Source organism: Podarcis muralis, chromosome 8 (assembly GCF_964188315.1).
Source record: "Podarcis muralis chromosome 8, rPodMur119.hap1.1, whole genome shotgun sequence".
Taxonomy (NCBI): Eukaryota; Metazoa; Chordata; class Lepidosauria; order Squamata; family Lacertidae; genus Podarcis; species Podarcis muralis.
This window is the reverse complement of record NC_135662.1, coordinates 12,468,561-12,487,122: the sequence shown is the minus strand read 5'-3', so window position 1 is coordinate 12,487,122 and position 18,562 is coordinate 12,468,561. Positions and strand designations below refer to the sequence as shown.

General features: G+C 47.4%; 1 long non-coding RNA gene and 1 other non-coding gene across 2 annotated transcripts in view; one reads left to right on the top strand and one right to left on the bottom strand.

Moving 5' to 3' along the window:
* LOC114600249 (uncharacterized) overlaps positions 1–18,562 on the top strand; it is a 144,798-nt gene that overhangs the window by 42,321 nt on the left and 83,915 nt on the right. The gene's annotated exons all lie outside the window — the stretch shown is intronic.
* Positions 5,090–5,159, bottom strand: TRNAK-CUU (transfer RNA lysine (anticodon CUU)). Its single transcript has one exon. It is a non-coding gene; the product is annotated as a tRNA-Lys (tRNA).

The following is an 18,562-nucleotide window of genomic DNA, read 5'->3' as shown; positions in this document are numbered from 1 at the left end:
GAGTCTGTAACCTGAAGCGTATGTAACCTGAAGTGTCTGTAACCTGAGGTACCACTGTATGGTAATTTATGGACCTAAGAAGTATCTCAAGTCATTTGCCCATGTTGCCATGCAACCAGTCCATGCAGAATGTAGGCACCCTATATATAGAAATGAGCAAACCAGTGATATCTTAGGGAGCAGACTAGCAGGCAGGACCCATGACTTACATCATAGGAGCCTACACAACACAAAACACTGTTGCTGTATGCAGGTTTTATTTTATTTGTTTTTTTATCTTATATTTTGGAAATGTACACCCAGTTGTTGTTTTTCCCTTTTAATTTTTTTGGAGCCCCCAAGAGAGTGGGGCCCTAAGCTATAGCTTGCTTCGCTAATACATAAATCTGGCACGGACAAACCTACGCTAGCATGCAAATTTCACCCAAACACACACACACAAAGCCGAACAGTACTGCTAGGAAGAGATTAAAGAGAATGCTAAACCACATCGGATGCTGGCAATCATGACAGCCGCTTTCATCAGTGAAACCATGATTGCCCACGACACACAGGGCCTCTGATCTGCAGCAGAGCAAAAGCCACTTATTGCAGGAATGCTCTTTCTGTTCCTCCCCAATCCCACAAAACACACACAAAAAACACACACACACCATAATCTGACTCGTACAGACATAGTAGAAGTCAAAACGTTTGATTTCTCCGGCTCTCTAGGGATAAGTGGGTGGATTTTTAAAAAGCAAGGGGGGAAAAAAGAACTCTTTTTGGGAAACAAGAGTATCTTTGGCCTATATACACAAAAACCCAAAGACATAATTGAGCACAGTGATGCTCTGCCCAAAGTCTGCTGAGTAATAGAATGCAGCAGGATGAAGACTGCCCTGGCCGGAGCCCCAGGAGCAGACAGCTGGGCTTTGAAAACCAGCCACCGTCTGGAACGGAGGGCTGCCAAAAGACAGCCTTAATCAGAAGTGTGTGACTGCGCTGCGGCCCGGTGACCAATTAAACTCCAGGAAATCGCTGCTGACCTCTTCCCAACACTTAACCCACCAGTACAGTATTAACTCTGTCCCAGTCAGCATTCCTGCCAACATACGGAATCCACGTTCGCAGAGTTACTTGAACAGAGAGATTTCTTGGCTAGAAAACATCCCTGCCACTCATCCCGCTGCTTCCGTGGCAGATCCCGGACCAGCTGTGCCTGGGAACACAAGTCATCTCAGAACGGATGTGGCTCCCATGGCACCGTCAAGGTAATGGGCTCACACCTGTGCTCAGGAAACCTGGCCATCTCACGCCCAATTGACCTGCAGACTGCCTGGACATCCACCGTGGTTCTTCTGCCCTAGAGAAGCTGCAGGGTTCTGTTTTTCAATGTCTTTACAAACGACTTTTCAAATACTCATCAAATTTGCAGATGGGAGGGGTAGCTTACGCTGCAGAAGACAGAATCAGAATTCAAAATGACCTTCTATAATTATAATATATTTATTTATTTATTTATACCCCGCCCATCTGGCTGGGCTTCCCCAGCCACTCCGGGCGGCTTCCAACAAAATATTAAAATACCGTAATACATCAAACATTAAAAGCTTCCCTCAACAGGGCTGCTTTCAGATGTCTTCTAAAAGTCTGGTAGTTGTGGTTCTCTTTGACGTCTGGTGGGAGGGGGTTCCACAGGGCGGGTGCCACTACCGAGAAGGCCCTCTGCCTGATTCCCTGTAACCTCAGTTCTCGCAATGAGGGAACCGCCAGAAGGCCCTCAGCGCTGGACCTCGGTGTCCGGGCAGAACGATGGAGGTGGAGACACTCCTTCAGGTATACTGGACCGAAGCCGTTTAGGGCTTTAAAGGCCAGCACCAACACTTTGAATTGTGCTTGGAAACGTACTGGGAGCCAGTGTAGGTCTTTCAAGACCGGTGTTATGTGGTCTCGGCGGCTGCTCCCAGTCACCAATCTAGCTGCCACATTCTGAATTAGTTGTAGTTTCTGGGTCACCTTCAAAGGTAGGCCCACATAAATTGGAGATCTGAGCCCCAGCTAACAGAATTAATTTCAATAGGGACAAATGTCAGGTTCTGCACGTAGGCAGGAAGAACCAGACGCACAAATATAAGATGGGGGGCACCTGGCTTACTAGCAGTATACGTGAAAAGGTATCTAGGGGTCTTGGTGGACCACAAGCTGAATGTGAGTCAACAGCGTGATGCAGCAGCAAAAAAAGCTACTGCTATTCTAGGTTGCATCAACAGAAGTATAGTGTGCAGATCAAGGAAAGTAATAGTACCATTCTATTCAGCCTTATGTCAGACCACACTTGGAATACTGTGTCCAATTCTGGGAATGCCCAATTCCAAGCTGGAATGTGTGCAGAGGAGGGCAACCAAGATAATCAGAGGTGTGGAAACCAAGCCTGATGAAGAACAGTTGAAGGAGCTGGGTATGTTTAGCCTGGAAAAGAGGAGACTGAACGGAGATATGATAGCCATCTTCAAATATCTCAAGAGCTGTCACATGGAAGAGGGGAAAAGCTTGTTTTCTCCTGCTCTGGAGGGTAGGACTCGAACCAATGGCTTCAAGTTGCAAGAAAGGAGATTCCGACTAAACATCAGGAAGAACTATCTGACAGTAAGGGTTGTTCGGCAGTGGAACAGACTCACATGAGAGGTGGTGGACTTCCTTGGAGGTTTTTAAGCAGAGGTTGGATGGCCATCTGTCATGGATGCTTTAGTTGAGAAGCCTGCATTGCAGTCAGTGCATCACTTGGAAAATAAGTCTTCAGAGACCTGTCTTGTGCCCCAAAATAGCAACTAGAAATAATAATAATAATAATAATAATAATAATAATAATAATAATAATAATTTATTTATACCTCACCCATTTGACTGGGTTTCCCCAGCCACTCTGGACAGCTTCCAACAGAATATTAAAATGCAATAACATATTAAACATTAAAAGCTTCCCTTAACATTAAAAGCTTCCCTTAACATTACGTTTTAGTGACTGTAGCCCTTTGGTGCCTAGCTTCTATATCTGAGTTTCTAACACTGGGTTCCACGTCCCTTGGGTTGAAAAAGTTTCCCCAGCCCGTCGTAGCTTTTCCCAAAAGCGGGAAAGGCAGTGAGGAGAGCCTCTGCCCCAGCTATACTTGGTGAAACACATCTGCTTGAAGATGAAAAATCTGCGAATAGATTTGCCTAGCAGGAAAGCATCACGGAAAAGTAACACAATGCAAGTTGCAGAAGGAGTGACCCGGCTGGAAGAATTTTGGCAACTGCAGGGGCCTGTCATCTCCCGTGTCTCACCTGCTGAGTGCCATAATCGCTTGTCATTTCACGACTCTTCCCTGTTGAGCTTTGCAGGGTGACATAGAGGAAATTAAACAGGCAGAGCCACCCTCCTGTAAATGTTTGGTACCCACTGTTTTAAGAAGCATGCGGCGAACAAAGCAAAGTGAAATTTCACGACTGATTGGGCAGGCTTGTCTTCTGGCTTGGCTCGGAATCACAGGCTAGCTGTGACAGGTTTGGGACTTATTCTGTTTTACTGACATTTCCTTGCCGAATCATTTCTGGGGTTTTTTTGTGAACTTTCACACGGTATAATAGCCACTTCTGGAAACCTCGTGGAAGATTAGTGCTTAGAATCATAGAATCTAGTCCTGCCCCTGTAATGCAGGAATCTCAGCTAAAGCATCCATGACAGATGGCCATCCAACCCCTGCTTAAAATCCACCAAGGAAGGAGAGTCCATCACCTCCCAAGGGAAGTCATTCCACTGTCAAACAGCTCTTACTGTCAGAAAGTTCTTCGTGTTTAGTCGGAATCTCCTTTCTTGTAACTTGAAGTCCTTGGTTCAAGTCTTGCCTTCCAGAGCAGAAGAAAACAAGCTTGTTCCTTCTTCCATGTGATGGCCCTTGAGATATTTGAAGATGGCTATCATGTCTCCCTTTAAGCTATGGTTTTCCCAGTTGTGATGTATGGAAGTGAGAGCTGGACCATAAAGAAGGCTGATCGCCAGAGAATTGATGCTTTTGAATTATGGAGCTAGAGGAGACTCTTGAGAGTCCCATGGACTGCAAGAAGATCAAACCTCTCCATTCTGAAGGAAATCAGCCCTGAGTGCTCACTGGAAGGACAGATCGTGAAGCTGAGGCTCCAATACTTTGGCCACCTCATGAGAAGAGAAGACTCCCTGGAAAAGACCCTGATGTTGGGAAAGATGGAAGGCACAAGGAGAAGGGGACGACAGAGGACGAGATGGTTGGACAGTGTTCGCGAAGCTACCAGCATGAGTTTGACCAAACTGTGGGAGGCAGTGGGAGACAGGAGTGCCTGGCGTACTCTGGACCATGGGGTCACAAAGAGTCGGACACAACTAAATGACTAAACAACAACAACAACAAATCCTGGCATATGGTTCTTGGATGTTTCTAACCCCTTTGCTTGCTTATGAAGCACAGATAAAATGAACATGCTTAGTTGGATCGCTATGCTACAAACTGATGTTTGTTTTCCAGGAAAAAACCAATCAACTCATAATTTTCTGGGAAACTCAGATTTGAGAAGGGACTTTAGAGATGATGAACATAAATTGACAACAGCAGTTTCATAAATCACGTTGATGGGTTGTATAGAATTCCTTGTTGTCAATAATATGAGGCAATATTTTTGCCAGATAATCAAAGCTAATTGATTTGGGCCAGCTCACAGGCCATTACGAAGTGATGTCCCAGTTTCAATCTTGCATGAAAAACAGAGCAGTAGTTTTACACCCAGTGCTTACTCAGATAAGGCAACGCTTGTGATAAGTCTTCTAGATCTGGGAATCTTAGTGACATTTGTTTAGGTGCTCTGTGTTAACCAGAAGTCACTGTGTGACTCATTGGCCAAATGTTGGCGATTGTTTCAGGATAAACGGGATTCAAATCTCTGCTCAGTCTGAGACTGAGACCTTTCCCTACCTCGTAGGGTTATTGTGAGTCTACAGTATGCCTCTGAGCTTCTGGATGAGAAGATTGAATAGAATTGTAAAATTTTAGAGTTGCAAGGGACCACATCTAGTCCCACCCCCTGCAAGGCAGGAATCTTGCCCAAGTGGGACTTGAACCCACAACCCTGAGATTAAGAATCTCATGCTCTACCAACTGAGCTATGCAAATATAACCAATCATAGCAGCCTTCACCTCAAGGGATAAGTGCAACAGTCCGAAAAGAAAAGAAATGGTAAATGATCTGTAATGAATTGAAAAAATTGTTTAAAAGTACTCCCCCCCCCCCAAAAAAAAAACCCAGAATCCTTCCTATTGGGGATAATTCAGACTAAAATTCCCAGGTGTCAAAAAAGGTTATTTATGTATGCTACTACTGCAGCCTGTGTTTTCTTAGCCCCAAAATGGAAAACGAGCGACGTCCCAACCAAAGAAGAATGGCAACTTAAGTTGACAGAATATGCACAACTTGAAGACTTAACATCTAGAATAAGAGAACAAGAACATACGTTTGGAGAAGATTGGAAAACGTTTATTGAATATATGGGAAATAATTGCACAGCCGAAAACGCTGCTAGCATTAAGATAAATTCAACAGCGTAAACAAGTTTTGAGGTATGGAATAATGGAATACTGAATGGTATAGTTTTTGTAAAATATGCAGGGATTTGTGATATGTAAAATGAACTATGGAAAGTGAAGAACGGAAGTCACTGATATCTTAAGGATGTAAAAATGAGTACTTTAAATTGTAAAATGGGAAATTTGATAAAAATTATATATAGAAAACGGGACGCGGGTGGCGCTGTGGGTAAAAGCCTCAGCACCTAGGGCTTGCCGATCGAGAGGTCGGCGGTTCGAATCCCTGTGGCGGGGTGCGCTCCCGTTGCTCGGTCCCAGCGCCTGCCAACCTAGCAGTTCGAAAGCACCCCCGGGTGCAAGTAGATAAATAGGGACCGCTTACTAGTGGGAAGGTAAACGGCGTTTCCGTGTGCGGCTCTGGCTCGCCAGAGCAGCGATGTCACGCTGGCCACGTGACCCGGAAGTGTCTCCGGACAGCGCTGGCCCCCGGCCTCTTGAGTGAGATGGGCGCACAACCCTAGAGTCTGTCAAGACTGGCCCGTACGGGCAGGGGTACCTTTACCTTTACCTATATATAGAAAAGAAAATCAAAAGAGTAGGATGAAAATTGAGAATAAGACGATGCACTGCTTGAAATACTCTCTGGCAGCAGCAAAGAAGGGGACTCGCTCTTCATTTTGGAGACAGTCCAGTGGGACGTTTACCCCATGCAAGCTCCATTGAATTGAATGGGACCTTGTTCTTGTGCCAGGGCTGGGGAACCTGTGGTCTAGTCAGACACCCATTGGACATGCCTAGCAGAGGCTGGTGGGAGTTGTAGTCCGACAAATATCTGGAGAACCACTGGTTTTCCCATTCCTGCTTCAGGAGTTGTTTTTTGAACCCTACCCCACACCTGCAATAAAAGGTAGAAATGTAACCTTTCCCCTTTCTCTCTTCCATTTTAAGAGAAAGAAGAAGAAGAAAAGGTTTTTGCCGTTTTAGATAATATCTCCCGGTCCAGCACAATTGCCTGGTTCCCTGGGTTAGAATTCTCATCTTCAGAGTCTTAATGGCATCTTTATCGCCAGGAACTTTGATTATCTGACGTGTTGTGCAATGATGGTAAATAAGTTCTTCCTTGAACCCCCAGGCTCTTTGCAGTTTCCCCTGAAGGTCGTGACACTCACCACTCGCCTTGTCAAATATTCAAGCTATGAAAGGATTGATTGTAACTTTTTTTTTTTAGGCTTTGCTGAGAGCTTGCAATTTTAGAAAAGGTCATTCTGACCATCTCGCCTCCTGTTTCCCCGCATTTACATGCGCTAAAGAATGCGAGAATTGTTTGCTTGCGTAAAAAACCCAGGTGTTAAGAGCTGGGGAGAGAGAGAGGGTGGGAGGGAGATAAAAATTACGTAGTTCAGAATTCCTTGCATGCTTGCCTCTGCAAAAAAAAGTTTCTGATTGGAGATTTGCAGAGTTTTATCTTCTCCTCCTCGTTGCCCTGTAGCTGAAGACCGCAGAGCATTTTTACTAATGGAAGGAGGACTGGTGTTAAATATGACTTCTGGGTACAATTATGCAAATTCAAGGGATGCGGGTGGCGCTGTGGTCTAAACCAGTGAGCCTCTTGGGCTTGCCAGTCGGAAGGTCGGCTGTTTGAATCCCTGCGACAGGGTGAGGTCCCATTGCTCTGTCTCAGCTCCTGCCAACCTAGCAGTTCGAAAGCACACCAGTGCAAGTAGAGAAATAGGTACCACTCCGGCGGGAAGGTAAACAGCATTTCTGTGTGCTCTGGTTTCCGTCGTGGTGTTCTGTTGCGCTAGAAGCGGTTTAGTCATGCTGGCTGCATGACCCAGAAAGCTGTCTGTGGACAAACACCAGCTCCTTCGGCCTGAAAGCGAGATGAGCGGCGCAACCCCATAGTTGCCTTTGACTGGACTTAATTGTCCAGGGGTCCTTTACCTTTACCTATGCAAATTCTATCCCCCCATTGTGATCCAGGGACTTCCACATATCAGCACCCCCCCCCCTTGAGATTCCTGGGTTGCATGATTTGCAACATTAATAGCTTCCTCCCTTTCAGCTTTGCAATTAGACCCTTAAATGCTCACCTGGGGTGTATGGAAGTTGTGCATGCCAGAGCTCCAGATTCAGATTCTCTCTCTCTCTCTCTCTCTCTCTCTCTCTCTCTCTCACACACACACACACACACACACACACACACACACCAACACAGAGTTGGAAAGGACCCTGAGAACCATCTAGTCCAAGGCAGGAATATGCAGCTGTCCCATACAGGAATCGAACCTGCAACCTTGGCATTATCAGCCCCACGCTCTAGCCAGTTGAGCTATCCAGGCTTGCACCGTGCTTTAGCGCTGCACATGGATCTTGCTTCCAACAGGTAGATTGTGATCTACTGATAGATCACTGGACATCTGGGGTAGATCACTGGTAGATCAGTGGCTCCCCCCAAAGAAGCTGAACAACTTTGGCTCCCCTAAAAGAAACTCAACATTTTGGCCCTTCACCCCCCCCCCCAAATGAGCTTTCCCTCCTCCCTAAAAGAAGCTCTCAACAACTTTGACCTGAACCCTCAAAAAGGGGGTAGATCACTGCCAGACTTTAACTCTGTGAGTAGATGGCAGTCTCTTGGGAGTTGGCCACCCCTGGTCTAGAGGTTGAGTTGAACCTCAAAGGCAAGTGCATCTGTGTGGCTTAGTGCTGCACTTTGATCAATACAGGGCAGCGCTGTGTTGGCTTCTTCGACTGGCCCTTGTTCTCCTTCAGTCCAGGATTTGCTCTGAACTTCTTTGGTGGGGAAAAGTAAAGGTAAAGGGACCCCTGACCATTAGGTCCAGTCGTGGCTGACTCCGGGGTTGCGGCGCTCATCTCGCTTTATTGGCTGAGGGAGCCGGCGTACAGCTTCCGGGTCATGCGGCCAGCATGACTAAACTGCTTCTGGCGAACCAGAGCAGCGCACAGAAACGCCGTTTACCTTCCCGCCAGAGCGGTACCTATTTATCTACTTGCACTTTGGCGTGCTTTTGAACTGCTAGGTTGGCAGGACCATGCAACGGCAGCTCACCCCGTTGCGGGGATTCAAACCGCCGACCTTCTGATTAGCAAGTCCTAGGCTCTGTGGTTTAACCCACAGCGCCTCACCTTTATTCCCGCATCGCAGCAGGTTGAGCTAGATGACTCTTGCCGGTCCCTTCCAACTCTAAAATTCTCTGGTTCTGGGGTGGAGTCTGCTGCGAGCTATGAAATTCTGCACTAACTGCAGGAAGCTGTTTATTTTAACCAAGCGGTTTCTATGTTGAAAGCCTTGGAGAACTTTCTCTTGATAATAATAAAAATCCCCATTAGCAATCCTTTATTCATATGCTGCTTTCTAACAATTAAGGAATCTGAAGCATTTTTGCAAACCCTCTCTGAAACAATGAGGGTTTTTGGAAATCAAGAGTGCTAAAGAGGATCTGGTATTTCCTTTTCTTTTTTTGGAAGGCTGAGTTGTGGTTTTGTCCTTTTTGAGCAGAAGGCGCTCTCTTGCTTTCTGCTCAGTGACTGTAAATGGCATTTAGGGTTGCGTGTGGTTTGCGCAGAATGGAAATGGGCTGGAATGTCGACTTGTGTGCGCTCACAATGCAATTTTGCAGCTGCCCAGTCTCTGGGTTGCATGGCACCCTTGCCAGTTGTTAGAAAAAGCAACGCAGCGCCTTATCCCAGCTGGTGAGCAACTCTTTTCACTGACTCAGCCCAGGCCACTCCCTGAGTCATCGCCACCACTTCCTATATCATCTCAATAATTTCATGCCAATAAAGGAGATGGACTGATTGATCATCTCAACAAATGGTGATTAAGAATACATTTTGTTCTGCACAATTTGTTCCGCTTGGGACAGGGGACTCTTGCATTTGTCATGCTAATTCCTCATCATAAAAATCAAGAATTCAGCTATCGAAGCCTCACCCGATGGTCACTTAAGTCTCTGCATCCACACTATGAATTTTAAACTGGTTTTACTCGTCCTTGCTTCTATTCAGTGACTGGAAGGTGGTGGAGTAGATCTCCTCCAGAGATTTCTGTGCATCCTTATCGAACCTCAGTTCCCAAAGACCCAGAAGTGATGGAGGTGGGTGTCTCTGACAGGAGGTTTAGCTAAGGACCGACTTAACAGTGTTAGAAACTCAGATATATAAGTGAATCGCCAAATGGCACCTTAATCCTAGGTTATGGTCACCACAACAGCGCCAGTGAATCTTATTTTTGATTACTATTATTATCCATTTCATTTGTACAATGGTACCTCTGGTTGCGAACAGGATCCGTTCCGGAGGCCCATTTGCAACATGAAAAGAGTGCAACCTGCAGCGGCGCGTCTGCACACACACGGGTTGCGCTTCTGCGCATGCACGTGACGTCATTTTGTGCTTATGCGAGAGTGGCGAAACCCGGAAGTAACCCTTTCCAGTACTTCTGGGTCGCCGCGGGTCGTAACCTGAAAGAACGTAACCTGAAGCAAACGTAACATGAGGTATGACTGTACAGTGGTGCCCCGCAAGACGAATGCCTCGCAAGATGAAAAACCCGCTAGACGAAAGGCTTTTCCATTTTTGAGTTGCTTCGCAAGACGATTTTCCCTATTGGCTTGCTTCGCAAGACGAAAACGTCTTGCGAGTCTTGCGATTTTTTTCCGCTCCCCCCCTTTTTCTAAGCCGCTAAGCCGCTAATAGCCTTTTAGCCGCTAAGCCTTTAATAGCTGCTAAACCGCTAATAGCGCTAATCCGCTAAGCCGCTAATAGGGTTGCTTCGCAAGACGAAAAAACCGCTAGACGAAGAGACTCGCGGAACGGATTATTTTCGTCTTGCGAGGCACCACTGTATACTGCTTTATATTTTAAAGGAAAGGTCTCAAAGAGGTTTACGGCACATTAAAACATCAAATAAAACAATCCAGAATAAGACAATTTTTTAGCTTCAAGGAAAATATTTCAGGTCCTTCTCTAAGGGACGCTTTGCTTTCCTCATATGTATCTAACTACTTAATTTATAGAGCTGCCCCATAGCATAAATACTCTAGGAAGCCAGGGTGGTGTAGTGCACAGGTCCCCAAACTAAGGCCCGAGGGACTCATTTATCCGGCCCGCGGCGACCCTCACCGCTCGCTGCCACCGCCCGCTCTTGCCGGCGCTGCATGGCTGCCCACTTCCGGGTCGGAGGAGCACCGGAAATAGCTTGCGCGCATGTGCAAGCGTTATTTCCGGTGCACATCCGGGTCGGAGGAGGCCCGTGCACATGTGCACAAGCTTTTTCCGATTGTAAAGAAAAAGAACAGCAACAACAACCCCCAAGCGTTTGGGCTGGGATTTTTTAAATCTTAGTCAGAGTTGACCTATTGAAAATAATGGATGTGATTAATTCATGTCAATTGATTTTAGTGGCTCTGCTCTCAGAATACACCTTAGTTGAACGCAGCTGTGTGTGCGCGCACACATGTACGTGTAAAATAAAGATAATATACATATTATTTTGAAGATGCATGCCTCTAGCTTTGCACAGGACTTCTCCGTCATCCTCTTGACTGTGGGAATGCTGCCAGACTGGGCTGAGCAGCAGGATGACTCCAGTCTGTTGACCTCAGTCCCGTGAAAGCAAAGCCGAGGAGCTGAATTGCAAAATAACAAGGAGCTTGAAAGTGAGACGCAACGCCTTGTCCGAGCAGTTGCTGTCGTTATCTTGTACTTTATGAGCCAAAGGTCTCACTTGGGCCAATCATTGCTTCTTTTTCTTGTTGTTGTTTTTTTAAAAAAATGCCTGCTATGAACCACTTATGGGACGCGGGTGGCGCCTTAAACCACAGAGCCTAGGACTTGGTGATCAGAAGGTCGGCGGTTTGAATCCCTGCGACGGGGTGAGCTCCTGTTGCTTGGTCCCAGCTCCTGCCAACCTAGCAGTTTGAAAGCACGTCAAAGTGCAAGTAGATAAATAGGTACACTCTGGCAGGAAGGTAAACGGCATTTCCGTGCGCTGCTCTGGTTCGCCAGAAGCGGCTTAGTGATGCTGGCCACATGACCCAGAAGCTGTACGCCGGCTCCCTCAGCCAATAAAGCGAGATGAGCGCCGCAACCCCAGAGTTGGCCACGACTGGACCTAATGGTCAGGGGTCCCTTTACCTTATGAACCACTTATATATGAAGTGCTCTCTATGATGAAGGCCCCTCTGTATGTTCCACCCCCTCAGTGGGTCTCAGGCTGGACAGATCAGCATAATCTCTGACCCCCTCCTCCCATCCCCAGACTGCTTTGCAGCAGCTTGAGAAGGACCATCGTTCTGGGGCTGAGCATCTGGTCTGCAATGCAGAAGGAACCCAATCCCCTCATTGGTGGCATTGAAGTAAGTAGCGTACATCAAGGATGTTCAATCTGCTCTGGTCCGATAGGGACAGCAGCGCCTTGTCCCCAGTATTCTGACAAAAGCTGAGTTTGGGCTGGTGCAGGTGGCAGAGGCAGCGTTTGAAATTAGCCATGCTATCGGCCACTTGTGCCCAAGTGAGGATGCCTGGACTCCAGGATGTCGTTTGACTTCTCCACCATCTGGAAGATGCATGCCTGGAGAACCTTGGACCTGGGCTGTTTTCACACACTTAATTCCACAACATGTAGAATTCTTTCAGTTCTATTTTATCTGCACCGTCGGAATGAATTTCAGGAACCAAAATGCTTTTTTTGAGCAGTAGCAGTCACCATTAAGAAAAAAGATACACACATACACACACACACACCCAAAACCACACACACACATACATACAGTGGTACCTCTAGTGATCCGTTCCGGGGTGCCGTTTGCACCCCGAAAAGTCTGCAACTAGAGCGGTGATTCTGCGCAAGCGCAGAGCGCAATAAATCACTTCTGTGCATGCACGAAGCGTGCAGAATGCTTCTGCGCATGTGCGCGGGACGAAACCCGGAAGTATACACTCCAGGTTTGCTGCATTCACAACCCAAAAATCTGCAACATTGAGCGAACGCAACAAGAGGTATGACTCTGTGTGTGTGTGTGTGTCCATTTTTAACCTGAAACTGTTCTTAACCTGAAGCACCACTTTAACTAATGGGGCCTCCTGCTGCTGCTGCGCACAATTTCTGTTCTCATACTGAAGCAAAGTTATTAACCCAAGGTACTATATCTGGGTTAGCGGAGTCTGTAACCTGAAGCGTCTGTAAGCTGAAGCATATGTAACCCGAGGTACCACTGTATATATCAAAGTTGTCATCTGATCTAGCTAGATGTTTAACCCAGAATCAATCGCAGTCATTTGAAAAACAAGACTTTGCCCCCAAAATGGCAACTAGGCATTCTGTTTTGGTGACTGCAACCTTGGTTTAAGGAGCCATTTGGAGCCTGGATTATAAATCTGAGTTACTAACAGTGTCAGAGGCCCTGGGCCAGAAACTGGCAGGTGAGATGCAAGCTCACTGGGTGATTTTGGGACAGTCACAAACTCCCACCTCATCCCAGCTACGCCTCCTGGAATGCCTTGATAGAAAAAGTAGCCTGTGCATAGATTTATAAAGCTACAAGGCAAGCAGTCTGACTGGGTGGAATAAGACAGTTTCTTATCTCCTTTTTAGCGCGAAAAAACATCTCCTTAACTTGCATAAGGGGTGGGTTGACTTGCCGTCAGAGACTTCTTCTGCCTATGGTATCTACAAGTCAAAGTGGCCGGATTGGATTTGCAGTCGTGAGATGCATATCAAAGGGCTCTCCCAGTGAAGTTCCCTTAGACTGGATTAGCTTGACCTGTGATGGAAGAATCCTCTTCCCAGTCCTTTAGGTGGGTTGTATCAGGTGACCTCAGAGTTGACAGAGGTTGCCTCTCCATCCCAAGGTTGGGTGTTGCACAAGCTGCTAGGAGAAACCCAAACTTCACTTGTTCCTCTTGAGTTTGCATCACGGGCAATCTGAACCCCCCAGCCCCGGATTGCAGTTCACTTGGTTGCAACACGCTTCAGAATGCAGAGATTATCTCCCAAATGTCTGTCCCTTTCAGGAATGTTGACCCTGAATGACGAGATCTTGCCCTCCCCCCCCCCCCTTTGCTGGCTTGTTCTCCTCTAGATTTGCGCAGTTCTACCTATCAGATCACTGTCAAAGGGTTCTTAGAGGAAGAGGCCTTTTCCCACCGGTAGGACATCTGCGCTGCATGCAGAAGGTTTAATCCCCAATGACATCTCCAGGTAGGGCTGGGAAGGTCCTGGACTGGGAATCCTGGACCGCTCCTTCCAGTCAGTGTATTAAACACTGACTGGACCAATGGTCCAGCTCTGTATAAGGCAGATTCCTCTGTTCCCTATTCTGGTAGGATGCTCATAAAGGTAAAGGGTCCCCTGACCATTAGGTCCAGTCGCGGCCGACTCTGGGGTTGCGGCGCTCATCTCGCTTTACTGGCCAAGGGAGCCGGCATACAGCTTCTGGGTCATGTGGCCAGCATGACTAAGCCGCTTCTGGCAAAACCTGAGCAGCGCCGCAACCCCAGAGTCGTCCCGTACATCCACAACTAGGCACCATCAATTGTGGTCTCTACGCCCTGCCCCACCCCCCTTTGGCAACTCTTGCCTGTCAGATATAGACCACATGTGCTTCATTATTATTATTTCGGGAAGCTTTTAATATTTGATGAATCATTGTATTTTAATATTCTGCTGGAAGCCGCCCAGAGTGCCTGGGGAAGCCCAGCCAGATGGGTGGTGTATAAATAATAAATTATTATTATTATTTAGACGGAGACCCTGCAAACTCCCCCTTTCCGTACAGCTGTGCTGGCTGGGGGCAGATTCTTATAGTCCGAAACATCTGCAGGGCATCTGGTTGGGAAAGACTTTGTTCCACGCAGAGCCTCACTTTGCCATTCCATCCTTTGAAAATGAAATGCTTCACATTGCATGCTTTCTGTTTTGCAATCAGAATAACCTTGTGAGGCCGGTCACTCTTGAATTCGTGCATTCAAGGGTTGCCGATGGGGAACTGAGGCTGGGAGAGAGCAATTTGCCCCCACCCACCCGAGAACGTGGAGCGGAAGTAATACTGAACTTGGGTTGGCCGAGTCCAGCTTCTGCATTCGCATGGATTGCATAATTGGCCTAGCAAAAATGTCATTCCTGGCTCCCTAGCTGTCTCTCTTTCTCTGCGGTAAATAATTTGCAAACAGTACCGGGGACTTCCTATCCTAAAACTAGCGCTAATACGCCCAGGAACCCCACCAAAATGCTGGAGAGAGTGCACCTCCACAGGCACATACCTCCACATGTGGTGGGAGTGCCCCAAAATCCAACTATTATGGACAACAGCCATACGAGAAATATGTAAAATAACTAAGCAAGTATTAGACATCACCCCAGAACTGGCCCTACTAAACATCTTCCAAGACAACAATGCCCACTTACACCACAAAGAACTCATAACCCACCTACTTTCAGCAGCCAGAAACACCATAACCAGACACTGGAGAGACCTGTCAGGAGTAAGCACGGACCACTGGTGCCAAATAGTATGGGAAACAGCCCTACTAGAAAAATTAACCAATAAACTGAAACTGACATGAGGACAAACAGAAGAAGATGCCTTCACCCCGGGATGGTTCCCCTTTATCAAGTACACAGCCCAACAAGACAATGACAATAATCCACCAACAGCATACAAATCAATATGGCTAACCTGATCCAAAACACCCACCCACCCCACTCACACATGAAAACAAAGACCACCACAAATGAACAACCACACCCTAGGCCAACCCCAACCTCTCTCACCACCAAAGGAACACAAGTGAACAGCACAAGCAACGCTGACACCAAACCCTACATACCGTATTTTTCGCCCTATAGGACGCACCGGCCCATAGGACGCACCTCATTTTTTGGGGGGGAAATGAATTAAAAAAAAATATTCCCCCCCCCCCAGCCGTGGGGCTGGGGAAGCCCAAGCTTCCCCCGACCCCAGCCCCCAGAACAGGCTGCTATCCGCAAGCCTTGCAAGCCTGGCGGCAACTCCCGCCGGGCTCGCAAGGTTTGCGGACACCTGCACGAAGCACGGGGCATCCTCCGGAGGGCGCCCCGTGCTCCGCGCTGCAGGCTGCCGCCCGCAAGCCTTGCGAGCCCGCGGGAACTCCCGCTGGGCGCGCAAGGCTTGCGGATAGCTTCCTGAAGCCTGGAGAGCGAGAGGGGTCAGTGCGCACCGACGCCTCTCGCTCTCCAGGCTTCAGCGAAAGCCTGCATTCGCCCCATAGGACGCACACACATTTCCCCTTCATTTTTGGAGGTGAAAAAGTGCGGCCTATAGGGCGAAAAGTACGGTACATTAAGCATAACAGAAACATCGCCACCCGATCCCACCCCCACCCATCTTCCCTCCCTCCACCCCTTCTCCCCCCCTCCCCTTAATGTCTCAATAAATGAAATGGATTTGTAGAAATGTTACATGGAAAAAATATGAGAGACATTACACTTCTGTAAAACAAGAAAATCTTTAACAACAACAGCAAGGATGATTTTCCCGGTTCCATAATGAAACACAGAGACCAGAGCGAGCTGATGGCGATCAGCAAAATGTCTCGGGATAATTTGTTGAGGGATGGAGGGTGTGTTGGGTGTAATCTGAGGACAGCGGCCTCCTCTTGAGGAGTTACATAACTCGCTTTCCATTTTGGCCGCTCTCTCCCGGCGAGGAACAGTCCCATCTTCCCCCGAAACCCAGCATGCCAGACCTCATCAATTACAGATGCATTGTTGCCCCTTGGGAATAATAAAACCCAATAGCGGAGCAAACGGGCCCATTTTGCTCTCTGGCAGAGACGCCTCTCCAGCCTCCTCTGCGCTTTCCCCCGGTTCCTGACTGAGTGCCAAAACCGGGCCTAAAACTGGAATCTCATTCTTCCATCCCAGGAGCCTCCGTCTCCTTCAAACAGCCCCGGCTTATCGGCGTGCGTTTGCAACACGGTGCCAGCTACATGGGTGTTTGGAGATTAAAAATAAATAGGAGACAATGGCACTTCCTCTTGGCTGCGATTTATCACTTAATAACAAGAGGGTTACTCATTTCCTCTGGAAAGTGTCTCTAAAAGTTTTGGAGAAGTGGTGCTGCTCTGAGTTTCTCTCCCTGCTTCCTTATTTATTTTTTTGTTATTATGATTCTTGCCTAAATCATGCCTCCTTTATTTGTTTGAATCGCTCTTTTCGTGTAGGGGAGTTGCTGGAGATCTCCTATCCTTAAGCCATTCTCAGCTCAGGCTTGTATCAGTGGCTACCCTTATGTCATGGTAGCTGTTTTCAGTGCCCCCCCCCCTACTTTCTGCAGTTACATAGGACTTGCAGCTATCTGATGTCAAGAAATGTTTGATTAGGTGACTCATGGCTGTAGCTGGAACATCAGAGAGAGAGTTGTGTCAACCTGAGGCATCCCTGGCATGTTGATTGAACTTTCTCCCTTCTAAAAAAACTGGATTGACTCCTCCCCGTGGAGGAATATCAGTGTCCTTCTTTCCTTATCAGAAGCCCCAGAGAATCACGTTTTTCCCCCATTCTGTCATTCCCTGATAGGATTCTCTGCAAAGAGGCCAGACTTCATTGCCATGGGCCATGAAAGGAACCTTTTGCAGCTGAAAGCAGCAGCCCTTTTCCTTTTCTTCCTTTGCATATGCTCCTTAATACCAACATGGTTTTGTTTTTGTTTTTTTAAATCACATCATTCAGATGTACTCAAAGAACCTTTCCAAAGGAAAGAGACATTTTCCCACCTGAGTTTCTAGGAATAATAGGGTGTGGGTAGACTTTGCTCAGCAGGGATAGCCAATATTGTGCCCTCCGAATCGTAGAATTGTTGAGTTTGAAGGGACCACCACCACCACCACCATCATCATCATCATCATCATAATCATAATAATAATTCTTTTTTTATACCTCGCCCTTCCCGGTTCAAGAACCGGGCTCAGGGTGGCTAACAACAAATTTAAAACACTTAATTATAAAACCAGCATAAAATACAGTATGAAAACATGAATAACAATAAAATTCAAAAATCAATTTAGGGGAAATAAGCATTAGATAACCCCCAGGGCTAGCTGGCTGAATTGGTCCTACTTGGGCCAGCGAGGAGGCCAGGGGAGAATTAGCTGTGGGGTCTCAGAGCCGGTGATCTTCATAAAAGGGGAGGGGGAGGGAAGAGAAGGGAAATAAAAGATCAGGCTGAATTCAAATTAAAGGCCAGGCAGAATAGCTCTGTCTTACAGGCCTGACGGAAGGAGGTTAAATCCTGAAGGGCCCTGGTGTCATGGGACAGAGCATTCCACCAGGTCGGAGCCATCACTGAAAAGGCCCTGGCCCTGGTGGAGGATAGTCTGACTTCCTTAGGGCCCAGGACCTCTAAACTATGATTATTCATGGACCTTAAGGTCCTCTGAGGGTCATCTAGTCCAGGCTTCCTCAAACTCGGCCCTCCAGATGTTTTGAGACTACAATTCCCATCATCCCTGACCACTGGTCCTGCTAGCTAGGGATCATGGGAGTTGTGGGCCAGAAACATCTGGAGGGCCAAGTCTGAGGAAGCCTGATTTAGTCCAACCCCCTGCCGTACAGAAATCTTTGGCCCAGTGTGGGACTCGAACCCGTGACCCATGATTAACAAGAGTCTTGTGCTCTACCAACTCTACCAACAGGTCTCATAATCCCAGAATTGTGGAGTTGGAAGGGACCATGAGAGACACCTAATCTAACCTTTGCAATGCACGAATCTTTTGCATAACATGGGACTCGAACTCATGACTCATGCCCTGCCAACTGAGATATCCTAGCCGCATCACGTTGGACTACAACTCTCCTCAGCTGCAGCCAGCATGGGCAACGGTTGAGCATCATGGGAGTTGCAGTCCAACAATATTGGACGGACCATTTAAGCCACTCCTCTGTTCTGCATCCTTTAGGGGTGATCAGAAGTTCCGCTTGCAGCCGC